Source organism: Pongo abelii, chromosome 8 (assembly GCF_028885655.2).
Source record: "Pongo abelii isolate AG06213 chromosome 8, NHGRI_mPonAbe1-v2.0_pri, whole genome shotgun sequence".
NCBI classification, from domain to species: domain Eukaryota; kingdom Metazoa; phylum Chordata; class Mammalia; order Primates; family Hominidae; genus Pongo; species Pongo abelii.
Genome location: NC_071993.2, coordinates 80,358,633 through 80,379,711, shown reverse-complemented (window position 1 = coordinate 80,379,711; position 21,079 = coordinate 80,358,633).

The following is a 21,079-nucleotide window of genomic DNA, read 5'->3' as shown; positions in this document are numbered from 1 at the left end:
GTGTGAGAGTCTAAGTCTCTTTGTAGGTCTCTAAGGACTTGCTTTATGAATCTGGGTGCTCCTGTATTGGGTGCATATATATTTAGGATAGTTAGCTCTTCTGTTGAATTGATCCCTTTACCATTATGTAATGGCCTTCTTTGTCTCTTTTGATCTTTGTTGGTTTAAAGTCTGTTTTATCAGAGACTATGATTGCAACCCCTGCCTATTTTTGTTTTCCATTTGTTTGGTAGATCTTCCTCCATCCCTTTATTTTGAGCCTATATGTGTCTCTGCACGTGTGATGGGTCTCCTGAATACAGCACACTGATGGGTCTTGACTCTTTATCCAATTTGCCAGTCTGTGTCTTTTAATTGGAGCATTTAGCCCATTTACATTTAAGGTTAATATTGTTATGTGTGAATTTGATCCTGTTATTATGATGTTAGCTCATTATTTTGGTCATTAGTTGATGCAGCTTCTTCCTAGCATCGATGGTCTTTACAAGTTGGCATGTTTTTGCAGTGGCTGGTACTGGTTGTTCCTTTTCATATTTAGTGCTTCCTTCAGGAGCTCTTTTAGGGCAGGCCTGATGGTGACAAAATCTCTCAGCATTTGCTTATCTGTAAAGGATTTTATTTCTCCTTTACTTATGAAGCTTAGTTTGGCTGGATATGAAATTCTGGGTTGAAAATTCTTTTGTTTGAGAATGTTGAATACTGGCCCCCACTCTCTTCTGGCTTGTAGAATTTCTGCCAAGAGATCCGCTGCTAGTCTGATGGGCTTGCCTTTGTGGGTAAGCTGACCTTTGTCCCTGGCTGCCCTTAACATTTTTTCCTCATTTCAACTTTGGTGAATCTGACAATTATGTGTCTTGGAGTTGCTCTTCTCGAGGAGTATCTTTGTGGCATTCTCTGTGTTTCCTGAATTTGAATGTTGGCCTGCCTTGCTAGGTTGGGGAAATTCTCCTGGATAATATCCTGCAGAGTGTTTCCCAACTTGCTTCCATTCTCCCCGTCAGTTTCAGGTGCACCAATCAGATGTAGATTTGGTCTTTTTATATAGTCCCATATTTCTTGGAGGCTTTGTTCATTTCTTTTTACTCTTTTTTCTCTAAACTTCTCTTCTCACTTAATTTCATTCTTTTGATCTTCAATCACTGATACCCTTTCTTGCAGTTGATCTAATTGGCTACTAAGCTTGTGTGTGCGTTACGTAGTTCTCGTGCCATGGTTTTCAGCTCCATCAGGTTATTTAAGGACTTCTCTACACTGGTTATTCTAGTTAGCCATTCATCTAATCTTTTTTCAAGGTTTTTAGCTTCTTTGCGATGGGTTCAAACTTCCTTCTTTAGCTCGGAGAAGTTGAATCATCTGATGCCTTCTTCTCTCAACTTGTCAAACTCATTCTCCATCCAGCTTTTTTCTGTTGCTGTTGAGGAGCTGCATTCCTTTGGAGGAGGAAAGGCACTCTGATTTTTAGAGTTTTCCGTTTTTCTGCTCTGTTTTGTCCCCATCTTTGTCGTTTTTATCTAGCTTTGGTCTTTGATGATGGTGACATACAGATGGGGATTTGATGTGGATGTCCTTTCTGTTTGTTAGTTTTCCTTCTAACAGTCAGGACCCTCAGCTGCAGGTCTGTTGGAGTTTGCTGGAAGTCCACTACAGATCCTGTTTGCCTGGGTATCAGCAGCAGAGGCTGCAGAACAGCGAATATTGCTGAACAGCAAATGTTGCTGCCTGATCGTTCCTCTGGAAGCTTCATCTCAGAGGGGTACCTGGCCTTATGGGGTGTCAGTCTGCCCCTACTGAGGGGTGCCTCCTAGTTATGCTACTCGGGGGTCAGGGACCCACTTGAGGAGGTTGTCTGTCTGTTCTCAGATCTCAAACTCTATGCTGGGAGAACCACTACTCTCTTCAAAGCTGTCAGACAGGGACATATAAGTCTGCAGAAGTTTCTGCTGCCTTTTGTTCGGCTATGCCCTGCCCTCAGAAGTGGAGTCTACAGAGGCAAGCAGGCCTCCTTGAGCTGTGGTGGGCTCCACCCAGTTCAAGCATCCTGGTCGCTTTGTTTACCTACTCAACCCTCAACAATGGTGGGTGCCCCTCCCACAGCCTCACTGCCACCTTGCAGTTCGATCTCAGACTGCTGTGCTAGCCATGAGCAAGGCTGTGTGGGCGTGGGACCCTCCAAGCCAGGTGCAGGATATAATCTCCTGGTGTGCCGTTTGCTAAGACTGTTGGAAAAGCGCAGTATTAGGGTGGGAGTGACCTGATTTTCCAGGTGCTGTCTGTCACAGCTTCCCTCAGCTAGGAAAGGGAATTGCCTGACCCCTTGTACTTCCCAGGTGAGGCGATGCCTTGCCCTGCTTCAGTTCACGCTTGGTGGGCTGCCCCTACTGTCCTGCACCCACTGTCTGACAAGCCCCAGTGAGATGAACCCGGTACCTCAGTTGGAAATGCAGAAATCACCTGTCTTCTGCGTCGCTTACACTGGGAGCTGTAGACTGGAGCTGTTCCTATTCCACCATCTTGGAATCACCTCCCCCCAGAAGTTGTGTTTATAATGTACTTATATAACAGCCACATATAGTACTTATGTACAAACATTTTGAAAAAACTCTCTCTTTCTCTCTTCTTTCTAGACCCAAAATGGCCACACTCCAATTGTTTCCAATTAGACCTGTTTTAAGCACATGTTACATGGAAACAAGGGAGTGAGTTCCCTCACCTTGATATCTGCTTGGTGACGATGTTGTGCCTGATGTGCAGTTGGGCACCAAGGGGGTCTGGTCATCTGAGAGTGACATATCTATAGTATCTGAAAATGTAGAGACACTTGCCTCTGTATTTGGTGTGCTGCTGGAAAAGAAAAAAAAATACATATCACATGGTTGCACAGATTTGCTTTTACATGTAGTTGGCTGATAATGGTGAAATTTTAGTAGAGTCTGGATCACCTAAAAAATGCATTCAGAAAGTTCATCCATTCACTGTGCACTTCTAGCAGGAGAGCTTAATTCTGTAGAAATTTCAAGCAAAATGACTTATTGGCAAAGCAAAATTACTATCTCGTTTGCTCTTATTTTAATGGAATTAAGATTAGATTTGCACTCTACTTAAAGTTAAGTAGTTTTGCTGGTGTATGTCTTCAAGTTTAACAAAAATATTAGATAAAATCTTATGTCTTCGAGTGAAACTCTCTACAACTTGTGTCTGAAGTAACTGTGCTTAAAAAAATGTGTTGGATGACAGTTATGATGGATTAGACCTGGAAACAAGACAGAAATTGGTACCACATTTGATAGAGAGTAGATGAATCATGTGAGGGTTAATATCCTGACAGCAAAACACTCACATTTAAACTTCTGAATGGATATAGATGGTTCAGTCTATTCAGACATCCTGGCAAGAGTGAATTTAGGATCTTGGTAGGATGTTGGTTTGTGAGAGGCATAATTTTTCAGGAAGTAATCGCAAAGCTGGGTGTTGACAGCTTTGAGTTCAAATTTCAGACTCTCTGTAATATCACATAAATCACTCAATTCCTCTGTGGATCTGTTTTACTACCTGTAAAATATGATTCACTATGTTTCTTTCATACATATCTCATTGTAGTTCTCACTCAAATACTCTACTTCATATTTTAAGAATTAGGAAACAATTAAAAATATTTCTTGCAAAATCATAGTTATTGATAGGCACATAATTTTTTTCCTTGAAAATTCTTTACTCTCTGTGCCTGTTAGAAAAGTGAGAAAGTCTTAGACCAATTAGCTACTGGAAACAATGTGAAGCATGAGCTCAGTGTAGCCATAAACCAAGTTCCATTACAGGAATCAGACATTAGTATTGTTATTCACTTGGCTCTGATCATTTTGTGAGCAAGGGGAAAATCTGACTTTCGCACAAAGTCCTTTTACTCTGTGGGTTTATAATTTTGGCTGACAAATGGATAGGTAAATTGATGATGACTTGCCAGCTAAGAATACTGTGTACTGTCTACCACCATAGGGAGCCAGAATTTTGTCATTTAGCATGATATCTTTTTAGCTTTCCTTACCCAGATTTCCAGCAAAAAAGCAAATTTCTGTATTTCTCAATGAAAAAGCCTTTTAAAAGGTAAGGAGAGTCCATTGTTAGCCCTGGCTGTTCCTGGGGTGAATGTTGATAAGACTGTATTAAACTGTCATCAAGGCTGGCTTCAGGCATAATGGGAAGACTCTCCCATCATCAGCAAGCATTGATTCCTCATGGACTAGGTGTATTAGTCCATTTTCACGCTGCTGACAAAGACATACTCGAGACTGGGTAATTTATAAAGGAATGAAGTTTAATTTACTCACGGTTCTGCAGGGCTGGGGAGGCCTCAGGAAACTTACAATCATGGTGGAAGAAGAAGCAAGCATGTCCTTCTGCACATGGCTGCAGGAAGGAGAAGAATGAGTGAAGTGGGGAAAAGCCCCTTATAAAACCATCAGATCTTGTGAGAGCTCTCTCACTATTACAAGAACAGCATGCGGGAACTGCCCCCATGATCCAATTACCTCCCACCAGGTCCCTCCCAACACACATAGGGATTATGGGAACTACAATTCAAATTGAGATTTGGGTAGGGACACAGCCAAACCATATCACTAGGTGAGGGTTGTGAAGCCAGGGAGTGGGGTGGTGAAGTATTTAAGGCCTTCTGGGGAAGCAGCACAGCATAGCACTGTGGTTAAGGGACAATACTTTGGAAGCCAGATAGGTCTGGGAGGAAATCCTAGCTCAGTACTCAGTATATATGCAACTTTGGAAAAATGACTTAACTTTTTTAGTCTAAATGAGCTCATCTGTAAAATACGAGCATTATTGCCTACCTTGTAGGTCTGTTGTAAAGATTACATGAGATAATTTGTGCCAAATATTTGGCAATGTCAAGACCTGGGGTGTGGCACGTGTTCATCCTTCTCAGACAGCCCTCCCATGGGTCTTTCCCTTTCTGGTCCCATTTGTAAATAAATATTAAAAATTCTTGGTGTCTGTTGCTTTAAAAAAGCATTTTGGGTTGCCATTTACATTTTTAATGTAGTTAAATTTAATTTCCCTCTACCTCTGTATGTAGCTGGCATTATAACTTGGATTTAGATACAATATATGCTACAACTTAGTCATTTCTGGAAGATGAGGTAGGGGCCCCTTGGGAGTCAATTGCATGAGATCTTGAGTTAGACTTCATCCAAAAAGAAGTTGGAAATGAGATGGTCAGGTTTACTTCAAGGGCAGTGCTGGGGGCAGAGGAGAGGGCTGATCACTATGTTAGTCCCTTGGGCTTGATGCTGTGTTACTTAATACCCTTTAAGCAACATGGGCACTTATTAGTAGGATATATGGTGTCCCATGTGTGTATTTCAGGTGGTACTATGAAGCCAGCCACTCTGTTGTCAAGGAGGCTTGTTTATTCGATTGTCCTTACCTGAATCAGCTTCACGTCTTTCATGAACTCCAGGATACCTGTCCCTGGAGATAAGAACAGCTGTGTTCAGTCAAGATCAGGCATCAAAACAGACCCATAGTTACTGGCAGAACAGCCTCATCAGGCTTTGGGGAGCTGAATCTTTATAAACAGCCATGAAATTACTCGATGCAATTGGCCCTTTCAAGCACTGCTCTTTACCCATTGGCTGTTACCATTGGTGCCATACATGTAAGCAGTCACTAGAATCTCCTCAGCCATTCAGCTGAATACGTTCCCAGCATCATTCTGCTGTCAGTCAACTGGGAGAGTATATAGTCTTGGTCTCTTATGGCAACAGCAGGTATGTGTGTGTATGTGTGTGTGTGTAGCCATGTGTAGATGCAAGTATTAAGTACAACATGGCTCTCTGATCAATATAGCCCATTCTTTTTTTTTTTTTTTTTAAAGAATCTGGCCACTTATATTTATTCATAGGAAATTAAATTCCATGTATGTCGGGCAGCTGGAATTTTATTACTTTCAGGAGGAACAATAAATGTTTTTAAACATCAGTTTATACAAAGCATCTAAAGTCTCCTCCAACATATTCTGTTCATCACTGGAGGTTCTGGCTCTATGAAGAATGAGCAAACTTGGTAAACAGTTTCTCTAAATAGAATGTGTGAAATAATTATCTGTGGTTCTTGACATATACAGAATAGGAAAGAGTAAATTACATATAGAATTTGGAGCTAGAAATCCTCCTATGAAATTCAGATTAATGATTGGTTTTATGCTTAGTGTCCCTCTTCCAGGAGATTAATAAAACAGGACTGATTCTATACATTTAATAACTATTTACCTGGTGTGATTTGGGAGGCATAAAAATTATCTGCCTCAATATAGTTTTTTTTTACCCAAATGATAATATCTATCTCTAAGATTCATTCTTTTAGGTTAAATATTGCCTCCTTACCTAGTTCTCTTTGTTGGAAGTAGATAATTCATAATGCTACTTATATTTTGGTGTTAATTTCTTTATTCAATATACCTCTCCCTCTCATAAGAAGATGGGTGTGTTTGTGTGTGACTGTGTGTGTGTTTATGTGTTTGACTGTACTAGTCACAGGGTTATGGCTATGGACTACTGTATACCTAGAGAGAGGGCTGGAGGTTGGCTGGGTAGGAAGCATTTGTAAGACATAGTTTTAAATTTTGCACAAGGCATTATCTTAGGACTTATTTTGGGGTTATAGCCTTAGAATTCTTATATAGAGAATTTCTTTTTCTCAGTGATCGTATTTTACGTCACAGGTAATGATTCCCATCGACCTAGCTGTTATCGTATGCCCGCCCTGGGGCCAATCACAGTGATCATGAGTTTAAAGACATGGGAATGGTCAATTTAGGCCACACGCCTCAGATACCTGAAAGCAGGGGTTGGTGGTGTATTGTACTTGGCAGCCTCATCAGAACCATGTGGAGTAAGGGAAGAGAGTTTTCCAAAGGCAGATGGGGTTGCTATCTGTGCTAGAAAAGGAAAAGGCATGGCAAAACACAAATGACACTAACCACTGGACCCTTCTGACTCAAAATCATCTCCACTCAGAATTTTACGGTGTAAAATAATTCATTCTAACCAGAAGGGTGTGGTGAGTGAGTGAAGGTTAGATGTTTGGAATATGTGCACCCCTGGGGAGGGGGTGATTCTGAAACTCTGCCTCTCTGTGCTTGAGATGAAATAAATCAATACAAAATAGAAGCAGTTGGCCACATGACACTAACACATAAACATGGATTATTTGTAAATGTGCTAATGATGAGACCAAGACATTTTACACTTCTGCATCAAAGGGGTGTCTTCTAGACTTGGCCTTTCGATAGAGAAATATCACCTCCAAGGAGGTGACAATTGTGATTGGCAGCCTCACAGGGATGGGGGAGCAAAAAACTTAGATATTACAATGGTTTGTGGCTTCCCAAATCTATAGTGCATAAACATATATGCAATATCATGGGGAGGACAATTTAAAAAAATACCTAAAAGGATCTTTAGGAGACAATAATGGAAAAAAAAGGTTGAGACACATTGTTCTATATCTAAGCAAGTTGACTTATCTTAGGAAGATGTGAACTAGAATGAAATGATGTTATGAAACTTGTGATCAGAGACACAGCGAGAATGGTGAAAACACAATTGGGATTGGAACCCAGACACCTCCTAACTCTGTGGAAATGGACAAATAACTTAATCTCTCTGCATCTCAGTTTCCTAATAGTGACCTTTTGTAGTCAATCCTTCCCTCAATTACTGGCCTCAGGCAACTATTGATCTGCCTTCTGTCACTGGTTTCCTAGGATTTCATGTAAATAGAATGATACAATATGTGTTCCTTGTCTTGTGTCTGACTTCTTTTGCTCATCATATTTTTGAGATTCATTGATGTTGTTGTAATGTATCAGTATTTCATTCATTTTTATCGCTAATTTGTATTCTACTCATTAGCTGATGGGCATTTGGATTATTTACAGCTTGGGGCTATTAAGAATAATGCTACTGTGAACATTTATGTGCAAGGCTTTGTGTGGACATTACTTTCCAAACTTTTTTTTTTTTTTGATGGTGTCTTGCTCTGTTGCCCAGGGTGGAGTGCAGTGGCGTGATCTCAGCTCACTGCAACCTCCACCTCCCAAGTTCAAGCAATTCTCTTGTCTCAGCCTCCTGAGTAGCTGGGACTACAGGCGCCCACCACCACGCCTGAAGAATTTTTGTATTTTCAGTAAAGACGGGGTTTCACCACGTTGGCCAGGCTGGCCTTGAACTCCTGACCTCAAGTGATCTGCCCGCCTCGGCCTCCGAAAGTGCTGGGATTACAGCTGTGAGCCACTGCGCCCAGCTCCAAACTTTTTTTATACTTGGTTCTTGCTGCCAGATGCCATTGGATGCCAGATAGTCTATTTAGTTAATACATACATAAACTGTACACTGTGCAAAACAAACAAAAGACAAAAAGCAGGGAAGAAAAAATACAAATGAGTAAACTGGATAGAATTCTTTTTAAAATGCTGCAGATTTTATAAATATTTATTGCTAGAAATAGCATATTTAAAACATACTTGGAGTGTGAAAAAGTATCTGAAATAGAGACACCCCCAAATGTACAAACTTATCATGCTAGTGGTATAATTTTGCAAAACTAATGCATAACTATGTAAAATACAAAATTAGGTTCAAAGTATTTTGGGACACACTGGCTATAGAAAAAACTTAATTCATAATGCCTAATTCATAATTTTTGGCAGAAAAAATATCCTTAGGCAAATAGGTTTCAGGTAACCAAATTTTAGGCAAATTCACTTTAGGTGAATTTCACTGTCAATGGAATAGCATTTGTGGTTAATTAAACATGGATGGCAAAAGGAGAGGTCAAACCTGGGATGATTCTTAGGTTTTTCTTAAGGACTACCAGGCAGATAGAGGCATCATTCACGGAGATGAGAAATTTAGGAAGGGAAGGAGAATTTGTGGTGACATTGGGAGGGGAGGAAATGAGTTCAGGTTTATTTGTGTTGAGTTTGAGCTTCTTGGGAGGCATCTGGGTCAAGGTGCCCAGTAGGTATAAGATTTATGGAACACAGCAAAAATCTGGCTTGGAGATACCTAAAATTAGGGCTTCATATGGGAGAAAGCCACAGCACACAGGTGTTTAGACACATGGAGACACATCAGGAGAATTGTTGGGGTTGGAGGAGCTCTGTAGGAGACACTTATTCCAATGCAAGAAATTATGAGGCTTTCCTGTCGATTTTGCCTGAGTTTCTCCAAGTAAAGCTCCTCTGGATGTTCCAGGGCACCAGACATACTCACAAGTATGGGAGTCACCTCAGGGACTCATGGCTTTGGCTTACAGGGGGTGGGTGATTCTATGAACAGCATGGATTTGTTCCAGGGGTTAATATGTGTTGGAAGCTACAAAGAAAAACTGAAAATATGGACTCTCTGAAAACGATATTAGGGAATAAATGTCACTGCTTTGAGCTCCTTGCACAGTGTGTAACATAAAAAGGGAGGGGGAGAGTGTGGCAGATGCCTTTGGTGCCCATGCCACCTCCCCACTGTCCCTTTCTAGTTTCAGCTGGCGCTGTGGCAGACGGTTCTGGTGAACAGAGGCTCACTTTGTGTATCTTTCTGATATCTCACTTAGGGTATTCTCTGGCTTTGTAGAAGCCCTCTTGACTTATATGCAACTGCAGCCCAGAAATCCAGGAGAGCCAATGCTCTTGGGAGCAACCTTCAATCAGTAGGTATTGGGAGCCAGTGGCTAAATACTCCAGATACTAGTCCTGCAGGTGAGCAGCATTGGAGCCATCCTGTATGCTTTGTGGGGGCCCTGGTTGAACCATGCCCTGTTTCTTCCAATGGTACTTGGATAACACATCTTTATATTTTCTTTTCCTCTTTTCTTGTCTCACTTTATCATTCATTCACTCCAGATTCCTGCATCACTTCTCATATAAGCCATCTGCACCCAAGTGCTTGCCTCAGGCTCTGCTTTTGGGGGAACTTACTCTAAGACAACTAGCTTTGCCCACTCTTCAACAGAACATGGTCTGCTTGAGTGCTTCCCGCTGGCCTTGGCTGCAGAAAGACACTGTGGTGTCTGGCAGAAACAGCAGGGGGCCCAATGGATGCAGCAACACCCAAACAACGGGAGCCAGGAGGTGAACGTGAAGGCAGGAACTGAGGTTGGTACATGGTAACTGTGGGGCAGTGGGCTGGATGTGTCCATGAGACAACCCCAGGGGACTCTAGAAGTACTTGGTAGCGACTTGGCTGCACACTGGGATTCTGCATTGTCAGGAATGGGTAAGAGCCAGTGAAACCCTAGTTATGCACAAGATTTGGAACTGTCAGAATATGTGTGGTTGTTTAAGCAATGACTAATGACAGTGAGTAAAAATCTCCTAGGAATAGCCCATTGGTTCTCAACCTTTGGTGCACATCAGAATCACCTAAGGAACTTTTTCAAAGTACAGATGTCCCCGAAGTGCAATCTCTAGGAGTCTAGCCATCTCTATTGTATATTTTGGAAAAATTCCTCAGCTGATAATGATGCCCAATAAAACTTGAGGACCTCTGTGCAAAGTGAAACAAAAATAAGGGCAGAGGTAGAAGTCCAAGGAGGCATTAACATGTAAGAAGTAGACAGAAAGATGTCTGCGAATAAAGGTATGAGGGAGCAGTCAGAAAGGAGGCAGGGAGCGTCTCAAAGAGGGGAAGTAAGGCTCATGACGGGAAGACTGAAAAAGATGTTGGTAGAGGCAGTTTCCGGGAAACAGTGGGGGCCGACGTCAAGTCACAGCAGACTAAGGAATGAACTGAAGAGGAAAAGGACAGGAGTGTACTATACCATGTTCACACGGCTCACAGATCAAATTCTGTCTTCCACCAAATCGCAGCCACTCCGTAGAATAGCACATACGGTGGTGCACATATAACCTAGGGTTAGTACAGCTGCCCCTCCACCCTCAGCACCAAGGAGACTGTGGCTGTGCTGCCTCTAGAAAAGTACCTGGGAGAATCTCTAACAGATAACAATCTCCAAGAAATTAAGAAGGAAAAGACCCTTAAAATAATTAAGCATTTTGGAACAGTGGACTCAAAGAAAGGGATTGTATTTTGATGTTTTGAAATGCAAGTTGTCTCAATGGCACGCTTTCCCCTCTTGGACGGCGTGCAGACTGTCAATCCCTGGCGTCACGCTCTCTGGAAGGCTGCAGCTCCCAGAAGGGAGGAGAAGCCCCTTTCGGGGAAATCTCCTCTGCCACATTTGTCTTGCACTGTGGCACTGCATCCTCTAGATGGCAATAAATCTCCAAAGAACACCAAGCCTTTCCTCCTGGCTATAGGTCCCTTGGCAAATTGCTTTCTTAGTAGAGAAAAATGAGAGGCATTTCTTCAGAATTGACTGGAAGCTGCTGAGAAAGCTCTTCCTCGCCTCTTAGTTTTTGAAAGGCCTTTGAAACAGTGGCAAGGGTCCAGCGATTGGAATATTGAAATCTAATCAAGGAAGGAGCTGCTGCATTTCTCAGTATCCTGGAGCTGGGGCCTGGCAGTAATGATGGTGGGTGGTAAAGAGCTCCCTAGACAGACTTCCCTGCTTTGCAGAAACCGCCTCTCCCCCAGGCTGTAACACCTGTGGGTTCTTACCCTTCTCAGCAGGGGCATGTCTGTTCATTTTCCATAGGGTAGCTAATGCTAATATGAAACAATTTTTTTTTGTTGTTGTTTTGCATTTATCCACCAGGTGCCACTATTTGCCAAGTGCTTTAGAAATTTCATTCAACCCTCTGAAGTAGGTTCTAGTATTTTTCCCTTATTTAAATAAAGGAAATACTTGGCCAAAGTCACTACGACTGGGTTTTGATTCTAGAGCTTAGGTTCTTAATCACACTGCTATAGTACCTCAAGGACAATGCCTCAAAACACTCAAACCTCTGGAAAAGGATCTCTGATGGGTCAGGGATCAGTAAAGTGTCTCTCAGGAGATTGGCCCAGAACATGAGACGATGAGGTGTCCAGGGCCTCAGGTTTTCTGAAAGGAGCATGAAGGCACCCTGGAGAGGGTAAAAGAGTTCAGAAGAGAACTGAGGTGTGTGTGAGACAAGGATGAGATGACTGTTCTTCTCAGAGCTGCCAGTGGCCAGCCCCACCTGTGATTTGGGACTGCACTATTAACCAATAAATGGCCTCAGACTTTTTAGTTTGATAGTCAATGACTTTCTTGGAAACCAGTCAGCCAAATGACCTGTTCAAAGTAGTAAGCAAGTGCACATTTGATCTGGAAATGGGATTGGCAGTCACTGGCCTATTGTGTCTCTGGGTGGGGGCAGCTTTGGTTTCTGACTGTCAGAGAAAGACTCCACCTGACACATGAACCAGCAGGGCTTGGGGTGGGCTTGGTGCAGATGTCTCTACAGTGAACTTCTTACAGGGAGTCACTAGGAGGAGTGTTCAGGTTCTCTTTTGGAAATGCAGTTAGTGGCATTGAAGTCACTTTTCTTGCCCTTTCCCCAGTTTGCCTTTAGCATGACTAAAAACATTTAAAGATGACCATTTGTTGATTATGTGCTTGCTATGTGTCTGGCCCTATAATGAGCCATTTATGTGCACTATCTCATCCACCTCTTACATAACCCTATGAGGTAAATTTTATTATCTCCATTCTACAGGTGAGAAAACTAAGACTTAGTGTGGTCAAGTAACTTACTCAAAGACACACAGGAAGTAAGTGGCAGAACCCTGGTCTTTTATTCTGAGACCTTTCTCTTACCTACTCTGTTAGGCAGAATCTTCTTTCTCTGCCTAAAATCAGGCTCATTAGCAAAGGCAGAAGCAGAGATGTACAATGATTATTGGAACTCACAAGTCACAGGCTCCTCCATGCCTCCCCAGAGCAGACAAGATTCAGTCTGAAAGGAAGTCAGTGAGATGTAAAGGAAGGTCTTGGAAACCTAGAACTGTCAGACCTGAGGAATGACGTTTCTGCTCCCTGGCTGTGGCTGTGGGAGACAGATTTGCAAGCCAGGAGGCAGGCCCTGCACTTCTTGAATGAAATTCTGAGGTTGAGTTTGGTTGCCTCCTTCTAGTCTTTTGTCTGGCCATGTGGCTATTATTAACTCTATTAGTACCTCAGTCAACTGGCTGTATTTAACAGTAACATTAATACTGATGGGCACCTTGATGGCAGCCGAGGATTACAGTTGATGGGGCAGCTCTATCCTGGTGATCTAATGGGATGCTTGATGTTGCAGCCACATTTGCCTCCCCTACCTCCAATACTCAAGTGCTTTTACTATATTATCAACATCCATCCTAAAAATGCTGTCAATAGCTAGCTATTTTCCCTTTCCCTCAAGGATCCTGAAATGCTTTGCACGTGTTCTTCCTACTGAAACATAGAAGCCTAGTGTTATAGTTTATCCCCATTTACAAGATGGATATCCTTAAAAGCAAATTAGAAGCTGAGCTGTGTCTCTGCACAATGGCTTCCTTTCATACACCGTGTTTCTCTCCAGAGATATAAGAATATACAGAAATACAAAAGCTTTATTTATGAAAACATAGAGGAAAACATTTGAACGTTCACTTTTATCAGCACTGCATTTTCTTACTTAGCATTAATCCTTTGGCTCATTTTTATTCTTTAATAGAAACACATATCCATGTTAACAAAGAAAGAAAATTAAAACCTTGTCAATCAAAAATTATTTGATTATGTTAATAGTTTTATTTAATGTCTTTTTCTGCCTCTTAGTGTGATTTCTCTTCTCCATATACTTTTAAGAAACAATTATGTTTCTTCAGCCTATCAACTAACATTTATTAAGCTCTTCCTATGCATATGGCACTATTCAAGGCTCTGTATGGGACATAGGTTTGTGTACCTTTTTCTTCCATAAAAGAGCTTACAATTTAGCTGGGAAGAAACCTGTCTATCCAAGTTTATGTCAATATAGAGTTACTGCCTGTATAGTTAGTTATGACAAGTAAGAGACACAGATGTGTCTTCTAGGACTTCACAGGAAGGAGACGTCGCTGTGAGTGGGCTGTTCAGAGATAAGTTCTGGGAAGTAGTGATCATTCATCCATTCCACAAATACTTGTTGTGCCGGCCACTTGGCAGCTTGCTGGGGCTACGATGATGGATCAGAAAAGCTCCTTGAGAAACTCATGATAGCAGGGAAACAGATGAATAAATAGCTGATTATAATCTAAGCCATGATGACTGGAAAAGGCTGAGCAGTTTGTGCAAAGTTTGGCCTAGGCGGAGAACGTGGAGGCAAGTGGGGCTAAAACCCAGTCTCCATCCCCTCTTCCAGGGCAGACATGAGAACTACAGGGACTTTTGTCACAGAAGGGGATCCTCTTTGCAAATCCTGCCAAGGCATCATATGTACCAGTGGCTGCCCTGAGTGTGATCAATTTTTTTCTATTTAAAAATTCACATACAATAAAATTCATTTTCTTAGATGTATAGTTCTGTGAGTTTTGGTAAATGCATAGAGTCGTGTAACTATCACACATCATGATATAGAATAGTTCCATTGTTCCTCTAAAAAAATTCCCTCTACCTCTTTGTGGTTAAGCCTGCCCTCTTCCCCAGTGCCTGGAAACCACCAATCTGTTGTCCAGTTCTATAGCTGTCTTTTCCAGAATGTCATATAAATGGAGCCATACAGAGTATAGCCTTTTGGGTCTTCCCTCTTACATAGCACAGTGTATTTGAGATTCATCCATGTTGTTGCATGTATTGATTATTTGTTTCTTTTTGTTGATGAGTAGTTTTCCATTGAATGGATGTGCCACAGTTTGTTTATCCATTCCCAACTTGAGGGATATTCTGGTTGTTTCCAGTTTTTGGTGATGTAGCTGCTATAAACATTTGCATATTATTTTCTGTGTGAACACAGGTTTTCATTTCATTTGGGTAATTATCCAGGAGCAAGGTTGCTGGGTTGTATCGTAAGTATATATTTAGTTTCATAAGAAACTACTTAAAGATAAAATAAATCTAAGATGAAACAACTTTCACTCTTTTATAGTGGTTATGCCAGTTTGCATTCCTACCAGCAATGTATGAGAATTCCAGTTGCTCTGTATCCTTGCCAGCACTTGATATTCTTCTTCTTTTTTAATTTAGCCATTCTATTAGTGATGTAACAGTATCATTGTGGTTTCAATTTGTTTTTCACTAATGACTAGTTATATAGAACATATTTCACAGGCTTATTTGCCATCTATAAATCTTCCGGGTAATGTACCTGTTGAAATCTTTCCCCATTTAAAAAACTAGATTTGCTTGATGTGGTTGAGTTTTGAGAATTCTTCTTTTTCTTTCTTTCTTTTTTTTTTAATTTTTCCAGACAGGGTCTCACTCTGTCTCCTAGGCTGGAGTGTAGCGGCACCGTCATAGCTCACTGCAGCCTCGAACTCCTGGGCTCAAATGATCCTCCTTCTTCATGAGAATTCTTTATATATTCTCAATACACATCCTTTGTCAGATGTGAAATTTACAATTATTTTCTCCCAGTTTGTCCTTTCTAGCTATGTCTTTCTCAGAGCAAAAACTTAAAAATTTAATAAATCCAACTTACCAATTTTTAAATTTTTCTTTTCTTTCTTTCTTTCTTTCTTTTTTTTTTTTTTTTGAGATGGAATCTCGCTCTGTTGCCCAGGCTGGAGTGCAGTGACGTGATCTTGGCTCACTGCAACCTCGGCCTCCTGGGTTCAAGCAATTCTCCTGCCTCAGCCTCCTGAGTAGCTGGGATTACACATGTGCCACCATGCCCAGCTAATTTTGGTATTTTTAGTAGAGACACGGTTTCGCCATGTTGGCCACACTGGTCTCGGACTCCTGGCCTCAAGTGATCTGCCCACCTTGGCCTCCCAAAGTGCTGGGATTATAGGTGTAAGCAAGTAATTTTAAAATTTTATTGATTGCAATTTTGTTGTTATATCTAAGAACTGTGTCTAACTCAAAGTTACAAAGATTTTTCTTCAAGAAATTTTACAATTTTAGGTTTGTATTTAGGTCTATTATCCATTTTGAGTTAATTTTTGTATATGGTACAAGGTGTGGATTGAAGCACTTTTTTTTGTACATGTGGATATCCAACTGTTCCAGCATTATTTGTTGAAAAGACTATCTTCTCTTCATTAAACTGCTTTTGCTTTTCTGTTAAAAATCAGTTGGTCATGTTTATGTGGGTCTCTTTCTGGGTTTTCTATTTTGTTCCATTGATCTAAGTGTCTCGCCTTTCTCCAGTGTGAGTGTGGTAGATCTTAAGTCAGGAAGAGACACCGAGTGAGAGCGGAGCATTTGGGAGAGGACATGGGAAGGCGAGGAAGGGCTGGAGACTTTCCAGGCAACATAACCTTTAAGCCGAGATCTGTGTTGGGTAAGAGTGAGAGGGAAGAGGATGGGCAGGTATCATAGGTCACTTCAAGCCTTAAGAATGTTCTGGGCAAACGCTGGAGGGCAAGAGGGAAGTGGGTGGGGGCAACGGTATGGTTCACAGTGTGGTTGGAGCAGAGTATAAGAGTCAGTTTGGAAGCCGGGCGCGGTGGCTCACGCCTGTAATCCCAGCACTTTGGGAGGCCAAAGCGGGCGGATCACGAGGTTAGGAGATCGAGACCATATTGGCTGACACGGTGAAACTCCGTCTCTACTAAAAAATACAAAAAATTAGCCGGGCGTGGTGAAGGACGCCTCTAGTCCCAGCTAATCGGGAGGCTGAGGCAGGAGAATGGCGTGAACCCGGGAGGCGGAGCTTGCAGTGAGCCGAGATTGCGCCACCGCACTCCAGCCTGGGGGACAGAGTGAGACTCCGTCTCAAAAAACACACAAACAAACAAAAAAAGAAAAAAGAAAAAAAAAAGTGGTTGGAGACGACTCAAGCCAGGGTCAGGTCAAGAGAGTTGTCGATTTGATCCCAAGGGTAGAGTGGATGTATTCATTTCAGAAGAGGGCATTTAAGCAGGTCAGCAGGATGAGTGAAAACACCACATTCAGAAGTTCTCTGCTGTCATTCGATCAGTGCATCTTCCCTAGCTCTAAAAGAGGGAGTCTGGCTTCTCAAAAACAGCAGCCCCCAGGCCCAGCTGCCCAACCTTCTCCCGGAGGGAGCAGCCCACTCAGCCCAGGAGTTGGAACATTCTCTTCATTTTTTCTTCTTGCCTTGGCTGTGTAGCAAGGCCTTGGTGAATCGCAGTGCACTGCCTGGCGTGGAGCAGCAGATGGCAGCAAAACCAAGGCTCTTGGAGCAGAAGCAGCACAGTTTACGGCCTTCAATCCAGAGCAGCTTTAATATTGCAGCAATTTGGATGTCTGCATAAAAGCAGACTTGTTTTTTTTCTCTCCACTTCTGGCTCCTGGAAATAATATTCTCTTAACCTTTTGGAATTAAACCAGCCAAATAGAGTGTAACATGTTTCTTAATCATTTGGGCCACCTTCTCCTTTCTGAATGGATGTTGGTTTCAGTGGGAATGTTTTTCTGTGGTTGTGGATCATTGAGAAGATGGTGTTGATTTGCTCTGGTAAGCTGAAGAAACAACCAAGCACGTGGCATGAAGTGAAATAAGGACAAATGCAAGAGACATCCTGGAGACAGGCAACTGAGGACAAAGAAAGTCTGTGGGGAAAGGGTGGTGAACCAGGTGCCCACCTGCCAGCATTATTGCTGAGGCACATCTCAGCCAGGTAAGCCTCTTCCTCAGAAAATTCTCCTCCCCCACTGCTCCCACTTCCAGAATTTCTTCATGGACCAGGATGAAGGTTTTCAGACTTCAAGTGTTACTTTCTTGGGGAGCTGGCGCACTCCCTCCCTCCCCTAGTACCCTACTGGACCGGGTGACACCCTCACTCAGTTCAGTGCAACTTGCCTTCATGGCACTTTTCACAGTGTGTAATTATATGACTGTGGGACAATACAATTGGTGTCTCTATCCTCTACTAGACGGTAAACCCCATGAAGGCAGGAATCGTTTTTGCTTTGCCTATTTCTGTATCTGATAGGCCTGGCATAGTTGCTGGCATAACTATGACACAATTATCTGTTGAGTAATTCCATGATTATATAAGCAGAAGAGGATATATAATAGAGAGGCAGAGAGCCAGATTGATCTGGGTGGAAATCTGGTGTTATTTATATTAGTCTGTTTTCATGCTGCGGATAAAGACATACCCAAAACTGGGAACGAAAAGAGGTTTAATTGGACTTACAGTTCCACATGGCTGGGGAGGCCTCAGAATCATAGTCGGAGGCAAAAAGCACTTCTTACATGGTGGTAGCAAGAGAAAATGAGGAAGAAGCAAAAGCGGAAACCCATGATAAACCCATCAGATCTTGTGCGATTTATTCACTATCATGGGAAAGAGCAGCCTCCATGATTCAATTACCTCCCTCTGGGTCCCTCCCACAACACGTGGGAATTCTGGGAGATACAATTCAAGTTGAGATTTGGGTGGAGACACAGCCAAATCACATCACTGTTACTCATCCACTGCATGTACTGGGTATGTTGCTCCAAATTTCAGTTTTCTCATCTGTAAAATAGAAACAATAGTACCTATCTTGCAGGCTGGTTATGAGTATACAATGAAATTATCTGTGTTAAGTATTTAGCCCAGTACTTGAAAATAAGTGCCTGTACATGATAGTTACTTTAATTTTTATGATAGAGCCTTCATATGCAATTTGCCCAAGGAAACAGCATTGATCTGATTTCAAAAGGAGATGAACTGACTAACGTGAGAGCTTGTTTCATACAGTTTTGAATGGAGAGAGGAAGAGAGAGTTGTTGGAGGTATGGTGTTGCTGCTGTTGCTGCTGAAATGAGTGACTTGAAAGTCCTAAAAGTGTTAAGATGTTCTTCACTAAGGTGTGTGGGAAAAGACTGCTCCAAGTCACAATAAATAATAAGCTGACTAGGTGAGGCCATATCCTGGTTTAAAAAAAGAAATACAGTGGGATTGTTGACATGGGTGTCAAGAATGTAAGGCTGAGCAAAGCAATTAGATATTGAAATTTCACCAAGACAGTGCTAAAAGAATTGTGTTCAGTTCTGCACTCCACACTGGAAGAGTAGTGAGATTAAAGGAAGCCGCCACAGAGAAGGGTGAGTACTGATGTTCCCTTCCCAAAAAATGCTTTCAAGCTGTTACATACATGCTTTATATTACTCAAAAAAGCAGAGCTTTTGAGAGTGCTTTTAAATATTTGGGAAACTTATTCATAATAGCCAAAAAGTAGAAACAAGCCGAATGTCCATCACTTGACGAAGGGTTAAACAAAGTTTGTTATATCCGTATAATGGTATACTATTCAGGCATTTAAAAAATGAAGTTATAATACGTGCTATAACATTGATGGACCTTGAAAACATTATGCTAAGTGAAATAAGCCAGACACAAGTATTGTGTGATTCCACTTATATGAGGTACCTACAGTAGTCACATTAGTAGAGAGAGAAAGTAGAATGGTGCTTGCCTAAGGCTGAGGGAAGGATAGGGTGGGGAATAGTGTTTGACTACTAATGGGCACAAGTTTTATTTTGGGGTGATGGAAATATCGTAAAATGAGATTGTGGTGATTTTACAAGTCCATGAACATACAGGAAACCACTGAAGTGTAATTTAAATGAATAAATTTTATGATATGTGAATTATATCTCAATAAAGATGTTAAAAATATTAGGGAGAGATCAGAGATTCATAACCCAGGATGCATATTACAATATTTGGAGAGGCTAAAAAAAATCAGTTCCCAGGATCCCACTGCAACCACTGAGATCTGAATATCTGAGGGGTGAGGCATAGCCCTGGGCATTTGTGAAGCCAGGATTGAGAGACTCTGCACCGGTTGATTGAGGGATTAGATTTAAACTTTTCTACCTCTTAAGAACTCACTGAATAGGCACATGATTTTGTTGTTTTTAATGATATAAGGCTGCATGTCCAAAATAATTTTCCTTAGCTTTTCTTGGAGGCAGAACAGTGGTTGAACTATATGGTCTTATTAGAAACTTTCCCATTTTAGGATTTTATAATTAAATTTATCTTTTGCAAATGTCATTAAAAGATACAAATATTTGTTCTGAGTAATGCCTGATGCTTTAGTACAACCAGAAACATTCTGTTCTTTTATTTTTCTTATTTTTTCCCACTGGCTTTCTTAAGGTATAACTGACAAATAAAATTATGTGTATTTAAGATATATAATACGATGATTTGATATACATTTATGTAATAAAATGATTACCATGTTCAAACTAATTACCACATTCATCACCTCACAGTTACTATTTTTTTTTTGGTGGTGATAACACTTAAGATCTACTCTCAGCAAATTGCAAGTATACAATACGGTCATATTGACTATAGTCACAGTGTTGTACATTAGATTCCCAGAACTTCATCTTATAAATGAAAGTTTGTACACTTTGACCAACATCTCTTCATTCTGCCCTCTGCACCATGCTTCCCTGCACTACTGGTAGTCACCATTCTTTCTTTTTTTAAAAATTTTTATTTTAGGTTTGGGGATACATGTGAAGGTTTGTTACATAGGTAAACGTGTGTCATGGGGGTTTGTTGTACATATTATTTCATCACCTGAGTACTAAGCCCAGTACCCAATAGTTACTTTTCCCCTCCTCTTCTTCCTCCCACCTTCCCCTCTCAAGTAGAACCCAGTGTCTGCTGTTTCCTTCTTTGTATTCATAAATTCTTATCATTTAGCTCCCACTTATAAGTGAGAACATGTGGTATTTGGTTTTCTGTTCCTGTATCACTTTGCTAAGGGTAATAGCCTCCAGCTCCATTCATGTTCCCACAAAATACACGATCTCATTCCTTTTTATGCTGTATTCCATGGTGTATATGTACCACATTTTCTTTATCTGATCTTTCATTTTTGGTCATTTAGGTTGATTCCACATCTTTGTTATTGTGAACGGTGCTGCAATGAACATTCACGTGCATGTATCTTTATGGTAGAGTGATTTATATTCACCTGGTATATACAAACTAATGGGATTGCTGGGTTGAATATTTCTGCTTTTAGTTCCTTGAGGAATCTTCATATTGCTTTCCAC